This window comes from Protopterus annectens, chromosome 7.part0, assembly GCF_019279795.1.
Source record: "Protopterus annectens isolate FY-2018-M chromosome 7.part0, PAN1.0, whole genome shotgun sequence".
NCBI lineage: Eukaryota > Metazoa > Chordata > Ceratodontiformes > Protopteridae > Protopterus > Protopterus annectens.
Window position 1 is genome coordinate 1,055,969,815 of NC_056739.1, and position 16,257 is coordinate 1,055,986,071.

The 16,257-nt window shown below is 42.5% G+C and overlaps 1 protein-coding gene across 1 annotated transcript in view; it reads left to right on the forward strand.

Moving 5' to 3' along the window:
• The window catches only part of LOC122806850 (hyaluronidase-like), a 541,692-nt gene that overhangs the window by 228,811 nt on the left and 296,624 nt on the right, over positions 1 to 16,257 (forward strand). The window lies entirely within an intron of this gene.

Sequence of the window (16,257 nt, forward strand, 5' to 3'; positions counted from 1 at the left end):
TTCACCCTTGTAACCCAGAAATGGGGCACCCCAAAGGTCGACCTCTTTGCCTCTCACTCCAGCCATCAGCTCAGCAAATTCTGCACCAGGGAACCGTACAGCAAGGCCTGGAAAGTGGGATGCTCTATCCTTCCAGTGGGTCAACCTCTCTGTTTATGCATCTCCCCCTCTTCCGATCATTTCAAGGGTACTCCTCAAAATAAGGGAGGAAAAACTGAGGGCAATCCTGATTGCCCCCGACTGGCCACTCCAGTACTGGTACCCATTGTTGCGCAACATGCCACCATGACATCTCCCTCAGATCCCAACATTCCTGACACAGAGGAATGGAGAATTCATGCATCCCCAATTGTAGACCCTCAACATTGCAGCCCAGCTTATTCCCTGACCACTTCACAAGCTGCCAATCTAAGCAAACAAGTTCTAGATGTGATACGTGAGGCCAGATGCCCTAGCACTAGAAAGTCTTATGCTGACAAGTGGAAAAGGTTTTGCACCTGGATCAAAGCTAAGGGAGCCGGAGCACCATAGACCTCCCTACCTCTCATCCTGGACTACCTGGCTGACCTACTACATGGGGGTCTATCCTTCTCTTCTATTAAAATTCATGGCTCTGCCATCTCTGCTCATTTCAGCACAGAGCCACCTCTTTTCTCCCACCCTCTCATCAAACAGTTTGTAAGAGGGGCTAAACTTGAGGCCACCCAGACGAGCACCTAGGTTCATAGGTTAGTACTAAGCTAACTGCCCTTGCGAGCCATTTTAAGCCTAGCCAATTATCCCTTGTGAGACTCGAACCCTGCACTTTGTGTTTGTAAGGCAAACACATTAACCATTAGGCCACCTGCCCAACAAGCTCAGCAAATTCTGCAACTGGGAACCTTACAGCAAGGTCTGGAAAGTGGGATGCTCTATCCTTACAGTAGGTTAACCTCTGTCTATGCATCTCCTCCTCTACCGATCTTTCAAGGGTACTGCTCAAAATAAGGGAGGAAAAACTGAGGGCAATCCTACCCTAGCGTGGGACCTAAACTTTGTGTTGGAAAAGCTCACCCTTCCCCCCTTTGAACCAGCAGCTTCAGCAGAGTTAGTTTCTCTCTTGGAAGACAGCCTTGCTTCTGGCTATCACTTCAGCTAGAAGAGTATCCCAGCTACAAGCACTTATGGCTGTAGAGCCCTACATCACTTTCCATGCTGACAGGGTCTCCCTCAGGACTAACCCATCCTTCATGCCAAAAGTGGTGTTCAGTGTGGCTCTCAACCTATCCATTTACCCACCTATTTCCCTAACCCACAAAAACAATGGGGGAAGGATTCTGCACACTCTAGATGTGCACAGATAGCTCAGATTCTACCTAGACAGGGCTAAATCATTTAGAAATACTGATCAATTGCTAGTCAGCTTTGTTGCATGAGCAGAAGGCAAGGTCATATCCAAACAAACCATTTCCAAATGGATAGCGCACTGTATCCATTTCTGCTACAAGCAGCACAGGAAACCGCCCCCCCCCCAAGGGGGACAGGACACATTCTACCAGAGCAACCTCCACCTCTGCAACTTTCCTCAGAGGAGTCCCCACCCGGGACGTCCTGGAGGCTGCAACATGTACATCTATTCATAACTTCACCAAGCATTGCCACCTGCCTTTCTCCTTCAAATCCAGGACAGGCTTTGCCACCGCAGTCTTGCAGGGCATCCTAGCCAGCCCCCAGTCATCTTGACTGCCTCTACCCTTTTCCTCCGCTTTGAGTATCAACCCAAATGTGATGACTGCAACAGTGAAACACAAAGAACATAGTACAGTTGTGTACACTTGCCATAAATGTAGATGTTCGAGTGTATTCACTGTTGTAGTCCTGGTTTCCCTCCCTCCATCCACCTTGTCTCTCTCTCAGTATCTCTGTCTCTCTCATTACAAGGAATGTTTTGGTATTTACTTTCTACTGGTGATGTTCTTCCACCATTACATAGCTCCCTCTTGGGGGATTCTGACAGGGCAAGAAAAGCTGATGTAATGATGTCAGTTGCCTTATTTTATACCACTGATGACCTGACGTCAGTCATGGAGTGATGGCAACTGACGCAGAACTACTAAGCCTCTGCTATTTGGGTTGACTGAGGGCTACCCTGGCAGGGATAACCCAAATGTGATGACTGCAATATTGAATACGCTCCAACATCTACATTTATGGTAAGTGTACACAACTGTACTTTCCTAAATTTCAGAGAAATTACCCTGCTAAGCCTACTTTTGTTCATAAGGCAGTCCCGCCCTTCTACTAAAGGTAGGAAGAGTGGCAAACTGGCTCCTCCTGTTAAGGCTACCCAGTTTTTAGGGACTCCGAAGCCTTCCTTTCCAGACAAACCAGGTGCTGTGCGACTATCCATCTATTCTCTGAATAATGCTCTTCTCCAAAAAAAAAAAGCCAATCTGGTGGTCCCCTGCTACAAACAAACTATACAACAGAAGGAAGAAACTGTTGCAGAAAAGAGGAAAATCCCAGGATGCAAAAAACTCCCTCACCAGCCTCAGTAAGAAGCTGAGATCCCTCATAAAATCCTCAAAAGCTAGTTACGAAAATAAAATGGCCAAAGATTCCAAAGACAACCACAAGGCATTCTATAGTTATGTCAAGAATCTAAATGGCAATGCTCAGATCTGCTCTGAACTACAACAGAATGGCATTAAATATACTGATCCCAAGGATATTGCCAATATCCTGGCAGATCGATTTAGTGCCAACTTCACTCCCCTCTCACCCCCTAAAGGGCCCATCTCAATACCAAAAGATTACCAAATTCTGATAATCACAGCCACGCAGGTAGAAACAACACTCTCCAAAGCTAAGAATACAGCATTCATGGGACCAGATGACATCCCAGGCTGTGTACTACATGAACTACAAAATGAATTGGCACCCCACCTAGGTGTCATGTTTAATCATAGCCTCAGCTCAGGCTTTGTGCCCACTGAGTGGCACACAGCTACAGTTATCCCGCTCCACAAGGGAGGATCCACCTTGGATCCCACATCAGTCTGACAAGCCTGATCTGCAAGGGCATGGAACGCATTATCATGGAACTTATAAACAAAGACATTGGCAACCTCCAAACACTGGACCCCACCCAGTTTGGGTTTGTGAAGGGCCGATCTCGTCTCCTGAATCTGACTTCTTTGAGTCTGTCTCCAGAGCTGTGGATGAGGGTAAGGAGGTCCACACAGCCTATCTGGACCTCGTCAAGGCCTTCAATACCATCCCCCACTCTGGAATCATAGATAAACTTACTAAGCTGGGCACAAATCCTTACGTCACTCGGGTTGCCAACTGGCTTACTGACAGAACCCAGACTAAAAGTAGCTGCCTCCAAATCCAGCTCCAGACAAGTGGAGTACCTCAGGGTTCAGTCCTGGGACCACTCTTGTTTGGCATCTACTTCTCTGAAGTACAGGCCAACACTAAGGGACTCTGGCTAGCAACGTTTGCAGATGACTGCAAACTGGGAGCCATTATTGAATCCCCAAATGATGTGGATATTCGACAAAAGTGCCTTACAGAAACAGATGCCTGGTGCCAGAGCCATGGGCTCAAGCTTAATGCAAAGAAATGTATAGTCATCCCCTTTGGAAAACATGTACCCATGAACTACCACATAGGTGGCAGGACACTAAACATCGAAAGTGTGATGAGACTTAGGGACACAAGTGGACAGTGGTCTCACGTTCGATAACCACATCGCCACAACAATCAAGAAATCCTTCTACGTGGCACACCTCATCACTAAGGGCTTTTCATCCAGAAAAAAGGAGGTCATTGTCCCACTGTACTCATCCCTCATTAGACCCATTATAGAGTATAATGCCCCATTTGGTATGTACCTCACAAGACATCTGCAACAGCTGGAAAGGCCACAGAAATACCTCACTAAAAGAATCACAGGCCTAAAGCAGATGCCATATGCTGACCATCTAAAAAAACTTCAGCTATACTCTGTGGCATATCGTCTACTCAGAGGTGATCTCTGCTTAACATACAAGGCCATGTCAAACCCTGAGCTGTTGGACATGCTCCACTTAAAGAAATCCCAATCCCTCAGAGCCACACGCTCCAGGAATCTAAACCTTATCACAATGAACAAAACATGCTGGAGGGATAGGTTCCTGACCCAGAGACTCCCCATACTCTGGAATAGACTGCCCATATATGTCAAGCAGAGCACCTCACTGGCCCTCTTCAAAAGGAACCTTGATTGGATGGGAGATAGGAAATTCATCCCGGGGATCATGTCAGTCACCCTGCTAGACAGGGGCCCAGAGAAGTAAATATTGTGGGAAAAAATTTCCAGGGAATTGTTATGGCTAGGCTTGCATAGGCATTAGGGCCGATAGCCTAGTACCAACCTATGAACCTATATTCCAGCAAAATTTCTCTCTCTTCCTGTTTGGCTTCAGGTCACTCAGGATTCTTGGTTTCTGTCGATTGTTCATCAGGGGTACTTCATGGCATGGAAATCCCATCCTGTTTTTATAGGCATTTCTCAGCCTCCTTGGGAACAACTTCCCTTTTTCCCCAGGAGTTCTTCAAACTCTCTTAACTTGGGGTACTATTCAAGAAGTGCCTGTGTTCCAAAGGGGAAAAGAGTTCTACTCCAGACTTTCTAGTGCCCAGAAAAGAGGGCACTTGGAGACCTTTTCTAGACCTTTCTCATCTAAACAGTTTTCTAAAAGTGCCTTCCTTTTGGATATTGTCCAGTCAGGTATTGTTTCATCTCTTGCTCCCTCAGGCCTGTATGGTGTCTCTGGATCTCAAGGATTCTTATTTCCATATTCTGATCCTTCCTTTACAAGTTTGTGTTTCTCTGCTTCCTGGCATTTTCAGTTCTCTGCTTTGCCCTTTGGCCTTTCTACTGTCCCACAGGTGTTCACCAAATGCCTTGCTCCTGTGATTGCTTTTTTGCAGGCTTTGAGGGATCCAAGTATTTCTTTCCTTAGAGGACCTGTTGATTCAGGCATCCTCTCCAGAGACCCTTTTGCAAAATCTTAATTTTGCTATTTCCCTTCTTCAGAGCCCGGAGGTTCACTATAAATGTTAAGTCTTTTGTGACTCCTTTTCAGGATCATGTTTTTCTAGGTTGCAGGATTCAGACTGTGTGCCAGTGCTTGCATCCCTGCCCCCTCTGAAGGCCTTAACTCTTTCTTTATTTCACACAGTTCTTCCACTGACTTCCATTACCACCAGGGAGTTTGAGAGCTGTGAGTTTCATGGTATACACCGTTCCAATGCTCCCTCTGGCCAGACTTCACATGAGAAAGTTTCAGTGGTTACTGAAGTCAGTGTGGCTTCAACATGCACATCCTCTAGACTTTGTGGTTCCAGTTTTTCCTCGTCTCAGACAGGAACTTCATTGGTGGATTCAGCAGTTGTCTATGAATCCAGAGATTCCTTTTCATCCCCCTTTTCCCTCTTGGGAATTGTTCACAGATGCTTCAGATGTGGGATGGGGGCAACTTTTGGCTTCCTTCAGGCACAGGGGTTATGGTCATCTCATCAGCAGAAGGAGTATCTCCGTGTCAGATGAGAGCACTTCTGCTGGCTCTTCAAGCCTTCCATCCTCTCTTCACTCCAGGGCCTCTCAAGGTTTCCACAGACAATACCACAGTGATGTGGTATATCAGCAAATAGGAAGGAAAGAGATCTCATCTTCTTTGCTGGTTAGCACATCTGGTGTGGGATCTTGCTGTTAAGTTTCAAGGGACTCTTCAGGCAGTTTATATCCCTTCTGGTCAAAACACTGTGGCAGTCGCACTGAGCAGGTCCTTGACTCAGTCCTACGAATGGATGCTTCATATGGACATGTTTCTGGACATTTATCCACTTGTGGGGTACTCCAAAGGTGTATCTTTTTGCCTCCCTTCTGAACATCTTCCTCTGCTTTTGTGCCATAGTCTCAGATCATCTGGTATGGAAGATGGACACCCTCTCATTCCTTGGAATGGGGTGTTTTGTTATGCATTCCCTCCCCTTCTCATTCCAAAAGTCCTGTTCAAAATTCAACAGGATGCTACCAAAATCTTGTTGGTGACTCCCTTTTGGCCGCAACAGCACTAGTTCTCTCTATTTTTACATCTAGCCAAGGGCAGTCATCTCAAGTTACCTCGCAGATTGGATCTAATCACACCATGGGATCTCTCATCCATCCGCACCTGTCCACACTTCAACTGACACTGTGGGTGATTTGATTTTGATTTCTCATAGTCGCCTGTTTTCAGAGGACATACTGCAAGTCCTGGAGGCAGCCAGAGAGCCTACTACTAGGAAATCCTACTTATCCAAAGGGGAATAGGTTTTTTTTGTCACGCAACCTGGACCCCCTTATTGTGGATGTTCATCTGGTTCATTTGTGTGAGTTGCTCAATGCTGATTTGGTCTGTTTTTGTATTAAGGGCCGCTTATCAGCTGTCTCTGCTTGTTTGCCTTTTCCTCCTCCTGTAGCTTCTGGATTTGAGGTAAAACAATTTCTTAGACATCCTTAATATTAGACCTCCCACTAAGCCTGTTCCGTCTCCCTAAGATCTTGACTTTGTTTTGGAGATGTTGACTTGGGCTCCGTTTGAGCCTTCTGCTTCAGCCTTCTTGCATCATTGTTCCTAGAAGATTGTTCTTTTGTTAGCTCTTACTTCTGCCAGATAAGTATCTGAGTTGCAGGCCCTTATGGCTTGTCCTGCTGTCTTGATCATTTCTAGAGGACAGTGTGTTCTTGAGCACTAACCCTTCTTTTATGCCTAAGGTGGTTAATGAACTTTCACTTAACTGGTCTGTTAATCTGCCTACTTTTTTTCCCCTCTTCACAAGATGACAGTGAGAGTGCTGCATACTTTGGACATGCATAGGCAACTCAGTGTTTATTTGGATAGGACTAAAGCTATTAGAAAATCTGATCAGTTTTTCTTTTCATCCTAGATCATTGGGACTTGCTGTATCCAAGCAAACTATTTCTTGGATTTCTAAGGCTATTTCCTTTTGTTACACTTCTCGTGGTAAGAGCCTTCCTTCAGTTGAGGCTCATTTTGCTAGAGCTGTGGCTTCTTGTGCTTTTTTCAAGGACTTAGATACTAACTCTGTATTCTTGAAGCAGCTATCTGGCCTTCTGTGCATACCCTTTACCAAGCACTATAAGTTAGATGGTATCTCTAGAGCTAGGGCTGGTTTTGCTTGTGCCATTCTTTATGGCTTTTTAGGGGATGATCTGCTCCTTCCCCTCCCCAGTTTCCTCTTGAGCTTTGTCACTTTCCCATATGGTAATGAATACTGCAACAGTGAATGTAAGGACATAGTACAGTTTAAAATCTTATCATAACATGGATGTCCTTGTCTTCACTGCTGCAGTTTTCCCTCCCTCCCCTAGTCAATTGCTTTCCTGGATGTGAACATTACCTCTTGGGTTCCTAGGATTGGTGTTCCTACTGGAGCGATCAGTTCTTTTTATGGTAGGCCTGAATGTCACCTTTATGCTCTGTGCTATGCAAGGAACATTTGGATGACGTTTGGCATACCTTTTAAATAAACAAGTAGTCTTTGGTAGACTGGCAGAATGTTTGGGTTTCCACAACAGGGAGCCCCTATATGATGATGAATACTACAGCAGTGAAGGCAAGGACATATCTACCATTATGGTAAGATTCATCATTAGCAAGGGATTGAGCTCCAACATTGCTTTTAAAGGACAGAGGTGTAGGTAGCTATTCTGGAAACTTTTGCCTTCCTCTGATCTTGCATCCACCCAACCTTTTTTGAAGGTCCTATTCTGCTCTGGAATTTAAAAGAAAATATCTTTCTGTTTAATGCTCAGTGTCACATAAATTGCAGCAAGCAGTTAGCTACAGTTTAAAGTGCTTCAGTTCAGACTGCAAATGCTGGAAAATGCACTGAAGCCTGACTTGCATCTGATGATCATTTCCTCTATCACTTTACTTTGTGGATGGCTGCTCCCTTTGCCCCACATGAGCTGTGCTGCTGAAGGGACTTCTGGCACAATAGGTGGTCCCTTAAGACCCCCCCCATAAGTTCCTCAGTAAAAGTCCTTTGAACTGCCTCCTGTTGGTGGGTGCCCTGTGGGTCCCACTTGCCTTGACTTCTGGCCCTTGCTTTGCAGGAGGTTGCTCACATGGGGGGAGGGTAAATGGGCAGGTTCTTTAGGATGAGCATGCTTATGTTCATGGCATCACATAGCATGTGGTTTTTACTAGTATTCTCAAGCAGAAGAACTGCTCGAAATGACACAAACCTGATTGGTGGAAAGTATAAACCGAATTAAGACCAATCAAGGAAAGTCCTGTCTGTAGATCTACAGAGACAGTAACAATGCATTTTTTTCTTTTCTGTTGATGCTCCAACCCTTTGGATGTCTTTCCAGCCAATGAAGAAATTGAGTATATTAGAGTGATCAACACAGCATAGCTGTTTTTTGCCATGGCTTAAAGGCCTCCTAGGTACAAATCTTAAATCAAATGGGAGTCTTTTAGTTGACTGTCTAGTATAGTCAGTATGTTTTGTTAGGGCCTTGCATAAGAAAGGTTGGGTCATATTTCTTGAAGATAAGTCTGTGCAATTCTGTCTGTTCTTTGCAGTCAGAAAAGTTTATTTGCAGGTCTGAAAAGACTTCAGAACTGTGATTGTTATCTAAAGGTTAAGAATACAGTACTTAGTTTCACCTTGCTTAAGGATTCTGGGCCTAAAGACTTTATTCTAGAACCTGCTTTGTGCGTATTAATGCTCTTTAAAGACACTGTATACAGCTTTACAGGTACATTTTAAACACAGTTCACTTTTTAAACTTCTAGTTGCTGTTGGCATTTTCACGTGATATTAACTGAATCTAGATGTAGATATATACATCAGTCGGTAGCAATGACAGAATGAATAGAGTTTTAAAATACTAAACCTTACACCTCTCATTTGCAAAGGAAGAATCATGCAGGTACAGCTTTGCTACTTAACCATATATTCATAAGACCCTTTCATTTGTGTTAGCCTCCATATTCAGGTCTCTTGCCATCTGAACCTGAAGACTGTAGTGACATACACTTCATTATCCTTCTGTCCCATCACATTTACAAATCTTCTTTGTGAGATGGATGCATTCTTTGTCAGCAGTATAACTACTTTTTATATTTATATCTTTTAAAACTGTACTTAAGTAATCTGGTGTGGATTTGCAGTAGTGGCAGTATTGTAAATTGTGCTTTAAGATTTGTGCTTCAGTAATTTATATAGCTGTATATACCAGAGTAAAGGTGCATTACAGCACCTTTCTGTTTACTTTGCTGCTGATTTTCCCGTACTGTTTGAGTCTGCCACACCCCCACTGAGGCATTAAGCTAAAGTTTCTGAAATTTTAAGCACAGGACTTCAACTCCGTTTTGAATTTTTTTCTCCAGTCCTCCCACCCTTTTCTTGTTGTGAGTTTAAAAGGCTGTGCCTCTAACTTCTTCCCTTAGTGACTTCCAGAGTCTGTCCCTCCCCTCTTTCATTGCTGTTGTGTAACCTATACAAGTACTTTTCCATCCATTGTTTTTTATATATCCATAATACTAAGTACTCACCTAGCAAATCAATATTGAGTAAACTTCTTTTACAAAAAAAGTCTCCTCATTTTCCCAGAGCTCCTATTTGCTTGGAACCCTAGCCACACTCTAAGGGGGTCCTAAATTATCTTGTTACATCCCTGATAGATGAGAGATGTATTTTATTGTTTTGCACTTCAGTTAACTGTTTATTGTGTTACTGCTTTGTTACTTTGTTGATTTTTGCCTTTAAATCATTCTAAAACCACTAATACTTGAAACTGCTGTGTTAAGGTAGTTTTAAGTTGTGTTGTAGTATTACACTTGCAAGCAGTCTTTGGTGTTACATCAAGAGGTTAGCTGTGCCCTTTCCAGACACAACTGTCTGGAAAGTAAAATTTATCAATAAAACTTCTTGGAACTCAAACCTAGTATGGCTGAACCAAAGCCATTGTCCAAAGACTAGCTTAGAGCAGCTAGTTTGCTCCTGAAACAGCACTACTATCAAACCTTAGCACAATCAAACCTAGTGTAATGGTTAACCCCAGAGTCCACCCAAAGAGATCTCTGTATAACCCAGTCCACAACCTCCAGTAGCCCATCTAGATACAAGTCAGCCAACGTGGATATGCAGTTTCCAAATGTATCTATCTAGATTGGTAGAGATGGGCATCTTGAGACAATGCAACAATTGTCCTTTGTTAACAATCATTTAATCATTAAAAAAAAAACACGGTATGCGAGAGATGGACATACAGTTGCACTGGAGGCAAAAATCTCATAAGGTTGTCAAGAACACACACATTGCATACATTACTCATAATGGCCACTACACACACACACACACACACACACACACAAACCAATGCTGAAGCACTAAAAATATATCTCCCCAAACCTCAAAGACCTCCTAAGCCTGTAAATGTTAATACCTATTTTCAGCAATCTGTAAAGCCCTCATCAAAAGCAACACCAAACACCACACATACTCCTACAACCAGTGTAGCCCCAAGAGCAAAGCCCATAAGGCAAGCCAACACATTACCCAAGACTCTTGTCATAGGGGACTCAAATGTACCACACATAGATGCCCTTCTTACCAGACTGAGCAAGGAAAAGATTACTGTTAGCTGCTTATCTGGAGCCAGGAACCATCAAGTTACGTATGCATTGAAGCCACTACACCACAGGTACAAGTATGTTTCTGTCATAGTTCTTAGAACTTGATGAACTGAGATGTACTTCCCTGGAGAGAGACATCATTGATCTCTCTAAGTATGTCTGAGGCAGGTAAGTGCCTTGCATTGGGCAGCATTCTACCTTCAAGTATGATGCCACAGTATGAACAACAGATGATTGACTTCAATAATTTGCTTAGTTTCTGGTCTTCCCTGGGGGCTTCAATATTTATCAGCAAGGGAAGATGTGGTTAACAGACCATGTTTTGCAAAGGATGGTTTGTACCTGCTCCCCTAGGCTTCCAAATATTGGCTAAAACTTTTCTAGGCAATGCCAAATTGGCAACCATACTGACATAGCAAATAAAACCCAAAGAAACCTAAAGGTGTTACTTCTCAATTGTAGAAGCTTAAACAAGAAACTCCACACCTTACAAGCTCTCCCCACACTGGAAAATATAGACTTCTGTGCCATTACCAAGACAGGTTTAAATCCACAGAAAGTACTTCAGCAGTACAATTCTGCACGTTTCGACCATCAGCTGCACAGACAGTGACAAGGGGGGGGGTCTCAATCTATGTTGGCAACAAGCATAACTGTACATTGGTTAAATAGGGTGATGCCCTGGAATTTATTCATGTGCAAATCACCATAAACAAAGTCCCATACTGTATCCTAGCAAGCAATAATTCACCCTCTATGTCCACAGAATCCCATAGCTCTTATCTAGGTTTACTAGAGACACTCACCATTAAATCAAATACCCTAGTCATGGGAGACTTTAATTACCCTCTATATACTAGGAAACATACTGCCTCATACTTGCAGGCATAATTAATTCCTGGACTTTAACACAAATACCCTTAGTGCACACACCCATCAGGGGTTCAAACAGACTGGAGCTGGTACTTACCAATATGGGAGAGCACTGCACCCCCCCCCCCCCAGTGTCATGTTCTCACTGGTAATATTGGACCACAAAGCTGTCTCCTTCAAATTAAAAAAAAAATTCCAGCAAACACTGTAATGGGAACTATTCCAAAGCAAGCTACACCCTATTAAGTGATAGTTTATCAAAATTCAGTGTCCCTACCATCCCATAGTTCACAGTAACCTATGTGGAAGTTTTCAAAGAGACTATACAACTATGTAAATGGCTATTCAGAGGATGCTGTACCTTCTAGAACTGGGACCAAAACAAACTCTAAAACAAACCACACTGGTGGAATTCTAACCTTAATAGAGTATGTAACAAAAAGAAGAAAGATGTGTCTAACTTTAGGAAGAGCAAATCCCATAATGATAGCTCTCTCAAATGGAAATTGAGGACTAGTTAAGTCCAACAAGGCCAATTATGAGGTTAAGGTAGCCTCAAAGGCTTAAAGACCACCACAAAACCATATACATCTATGTCAGAAACCCCAAAAGCAGCACACATCATTATGCCAGTCTGGTGGTCAATGGTTCCACCATCAATAAGCAGAGCAGCATAGAAAATTTGCTGGCTGACACATTCAGCTTTAACTTCATTACCCACTCCCCTGCCTCCTTCCATGAAATATCTACTAGAAAAAAAAAAAAAAAAACAGGCTGCTACTGACTGAGAACTCACTTTATTACCAGATTAAGTGCTTTTGTCTACAAATGTCAGAGACTTCATCAGAGTTCTCCATCACTGGCAGCCTGTTTTTTTATTTTTCTCTCTCATTCTGAAATATCTACTAGCATAACTAAGCTAAGACCAAAAACATAGCCTGAGTGTGGGCCTCAACAACATCCTAAGATGCCTTCTAAATAGCTGGAAGCATGACCTATCAGGATTGAGTCAATTTTCAAAACAGGCTCTGTACCATGAGAATGGATGACTGCAATGGTGGTCCCACTTCACAAGGGTGGACCATCAACTGACCTCAGAATCTACAGACCTATTTGACTATTTGACTAATCTAATATGCAAAGCCATGGAATGAATTATAACAATGATCAAGAAAGCATAGGCAGCCTTCAGACACTGTACCCAACCAAGTTTGGTTTTGTCAAGGGAAGATTATGCCTACTAAACCTGGTGGATAACTTTGAGAAGGTCACCAAGGCAATGGATGAGGAGAAGATGGTGCATAGTCTTCTTTGACCTGGCTAAGTTATTTGATTCAATACATCACTTGGGTATAGTTGATACACTCCATACTGAGCCTGAACCCTTATATAATTCACTGGATTGCCAGCTGGCTTGCAGACAGGACCCAGGAAGTCAGGATTTGGTGGTACCACCTCCACTTAGAGACCATTCACCAGATGGCTACCTCTGGGGTCTGTGCTGGGACTGCTGTTATTTGTCATTTACTTCTGGGAGGTAAAGGCAGTCAGGGGCCTTTGGCTGACTAAGTTCACAGATGACTGCAAATTAGGAGCTATCATTGATTTCCCCCTTGACACACACATCTTACAGAAGGTTCTAGCACAGACACACGAATGATGCCAAAGGCACAGACAAAACTCAATGCCAGGAAATGCTTTTGGGAAAACTGCCTCCCAGGCTTATGTCACCAATGAGACACCCCCTAAGAGCTATCCCAGTAGTCAAGGAACTGGGAACATATGTAAAAAGTAATCTGGCCTTTGTCCAATATGTAGCCAAGGTAGTAAATAAATAATTCTATGTCATCTATCTTAAGAAAGAGCATGGCATCCCATTCCAATGATGTCATAGACTATAGTACTATATTTGGCCATTTTCAGACCTAGAATTGAGTATATGCCCCCATTCAACATGTACATGACCAGGCGTGCAACAGTTGGAATGCCCATAAAGGTTCCTTACCAGGTGAATCCAGGGTATCAACACACTGTGCTGTATGGATCGCCTTAACGCCCTATCTCTATAATCTGTCTCCTATAGGTTACTAAGAGGCAATCTATCATCTTCTGATCCAGCTCTTATGGACCTCTTGCACATCTGCAAAGTGAACAGCATCAGAACCACTTGATTCAAGGAATTAATATTTGCTTGTGACTTAAATAAGAAATGTTGGCAAAACGTGCGTCTCGGAGGATCCCTATGCTCTGGAACAGTTTCTCCATCCATGTGAAGCAGAGTCTAACCTTAACTATATTGAAGTATAACCTTGACCAATGGATGGGAAATTGGAAATTCACCTCAGGTCTGACCTCCTTGTCTCTGATAGTTTGGGCATTACTGTATGCATCAGTCTAAAATATCTCCCCACATAACCTCTAGAAACTTATAACCTATCCCATTCTAATAAACACTTATAATACATAGGGACACAGTTTGGTTGAGTTGCTTGGTTATGCTTATAAAAAGGCACTGGTAGTTGACCTATTATACAATTATAAACCTAAAAGTATCCCTTCATTACAGTCTAAACTCATTCATTAGTAACCCAGTTTTACCTTAACCAGTTGGAGTAATTGTGATCATCACTGGATCACTGCTGCAGTAGCCTAAGCTATGAGAGAGAAATCCTTCATTTTCTGAAAAACACATTCTACACTGCTTATAATGGCTGGCCAGGGCCAGTGCATCTTTCATGCATCCAGACCATTTCGTTCAGGAAAACAGATGAGAAAATCTGTGATCCAGCCACCAAGCCCTTCAAGTCTTTCCCACCACCAAAGAGCAATCTGTGGTATGCTAGCTTATTTTTGTTGCTGGACAGGTTATGTACCCTTATGGGGAAAAAAACCTTCCACAACTGAATGTTATGGCAAAACTACTTTACTGCATTTTGGGAATATACGACCTTGTCAGTTGAACTACTATGTTTTAATTTATTATTTTAAGTGTAAACTTTTTAAAAAGTTTTCATTTGTTAATAATTTTATAAATTACTTTTGGGGCTTGGGCAAGTAGTTTTACTTGTCACTGTGTAACTTTTGAGAATTTTTTTTTTTTTGGTAGGTTCCTTTTATTGATTACTGCTGACATTTACAGTTTCAGGCTTCTTTGTCAGCTTAACCATGAAGCAGTTTACTGGTTCCTCAGTTCTTACTTCTCTGCACATAAGAAAAAGAAAATTACTAGACAGCCTTTACCAGTTCAGTAGGTTGCTTCCTTGTCTTGGCTGCTGATGTTTGAACCAGGGGCTATTTCAGGTTCCTCACTCATTTTCCCTTATTTCCTCTGGTTTATCCTCTTCAGCCTGCATAGACTGGGATTTAGGTATGTCCTCTGTGGAGTGTTCTGTATGGACATTGATAGAACTACTCTTGCTGATATTGGAGGAAGGAAGATGGGATGTTTCTCTGGTTAGCCAGACAAAAATGTCTGTTTCCTGTGGTGATGCCCGGCATAAATTGGGCTGCTTCTGTTCCTTGTAAAAAGAAGCCAAAAGTTAAACATTGATCTTCCCCTGTTTCTGTTATCATGGATAGGGAAGATGTATTACACTTGGCTGAGGGCTTAGTTCATGCTCTTAAAATTTCACATGCTAGTGCTTCTGATAAGTAAAAAAATTCTTGCATTTCTGAAGATCCATGGTGTGATGAGCAAATAGTGGAGTTGGAGAGAACAGATTCAATTAATTGTCCTCAGTTAACAGATTCTGAAGAATGTTTCTTCTGATCTTCCCTATGAAGAATATCCCTTTTCTGAAATCATTTGTAGAATGAATCCGTATTTTCAATGGAAACAAGATGACATTCCAATTTGAAGTAACAGCAGCAAACAAAGGAAGGCAGGACACTGCTGTACGAACTCCGTTTAATAAAACTTAAATAAATCCACAGGTTAGCGCTTTCGGGATAACACCCTTCTTCAGACAGTTTAAAATGTTATAACAATTCAGTTAAATACATCACAGATAGTAATCTGACATTCAAATCAACCAATCACACATTAAATCATCAGTAAAAAGCATTAATAAAAAACACGCCTCCTTTGTAGAGCCGGTTTTAAAGGGACCAGGTCATTTAATCCTGGTTCCCTATGAGCTTGCAATTCTATAATCCAACGTGACTCAAGGGATTCAATTTCAATTTGAAGTAATGTGACTTATTACAACTGAAGTTTCCTCATGCTACTGCTCTTTCTGTTCTACAAGCTTTGGAGGATGTTTTTATTATAACCTGCACCATTTCTGATAGCCAGCCTGCATCCCTCTAAGAATGCAGGTAGACTTTGTAAAATTCCACAGTCTTATACCTATTTTATAGTCCCAGATCTGACCCTGTAGTGATTTATTTTTCAAGTCTTTCTGCTGCTAAACACCTACTAAATGCTAATCTCTCTGAGAAAGATGGGAAGGCAATTTTGATGGATTTGGGAAAAGTGTGTTGTTCCTTTATTTTAATAATTTGTAATTGTCCAGCTAAAATGTTTCTGCTTGCTTTGTAGAAAATGAAGAAGTCAACTACTGGTTTTCCTTTATCTGAGGGCAAATCCTTTCTAAATATTACTTCTGTTTCTCAAGTAAACAAATGATGTGGTGGTGTCCTGTCTCACCTTCATTCTTACAAAGATGGGTTCTGTTCTGATCCAATCCATGGATCCGAC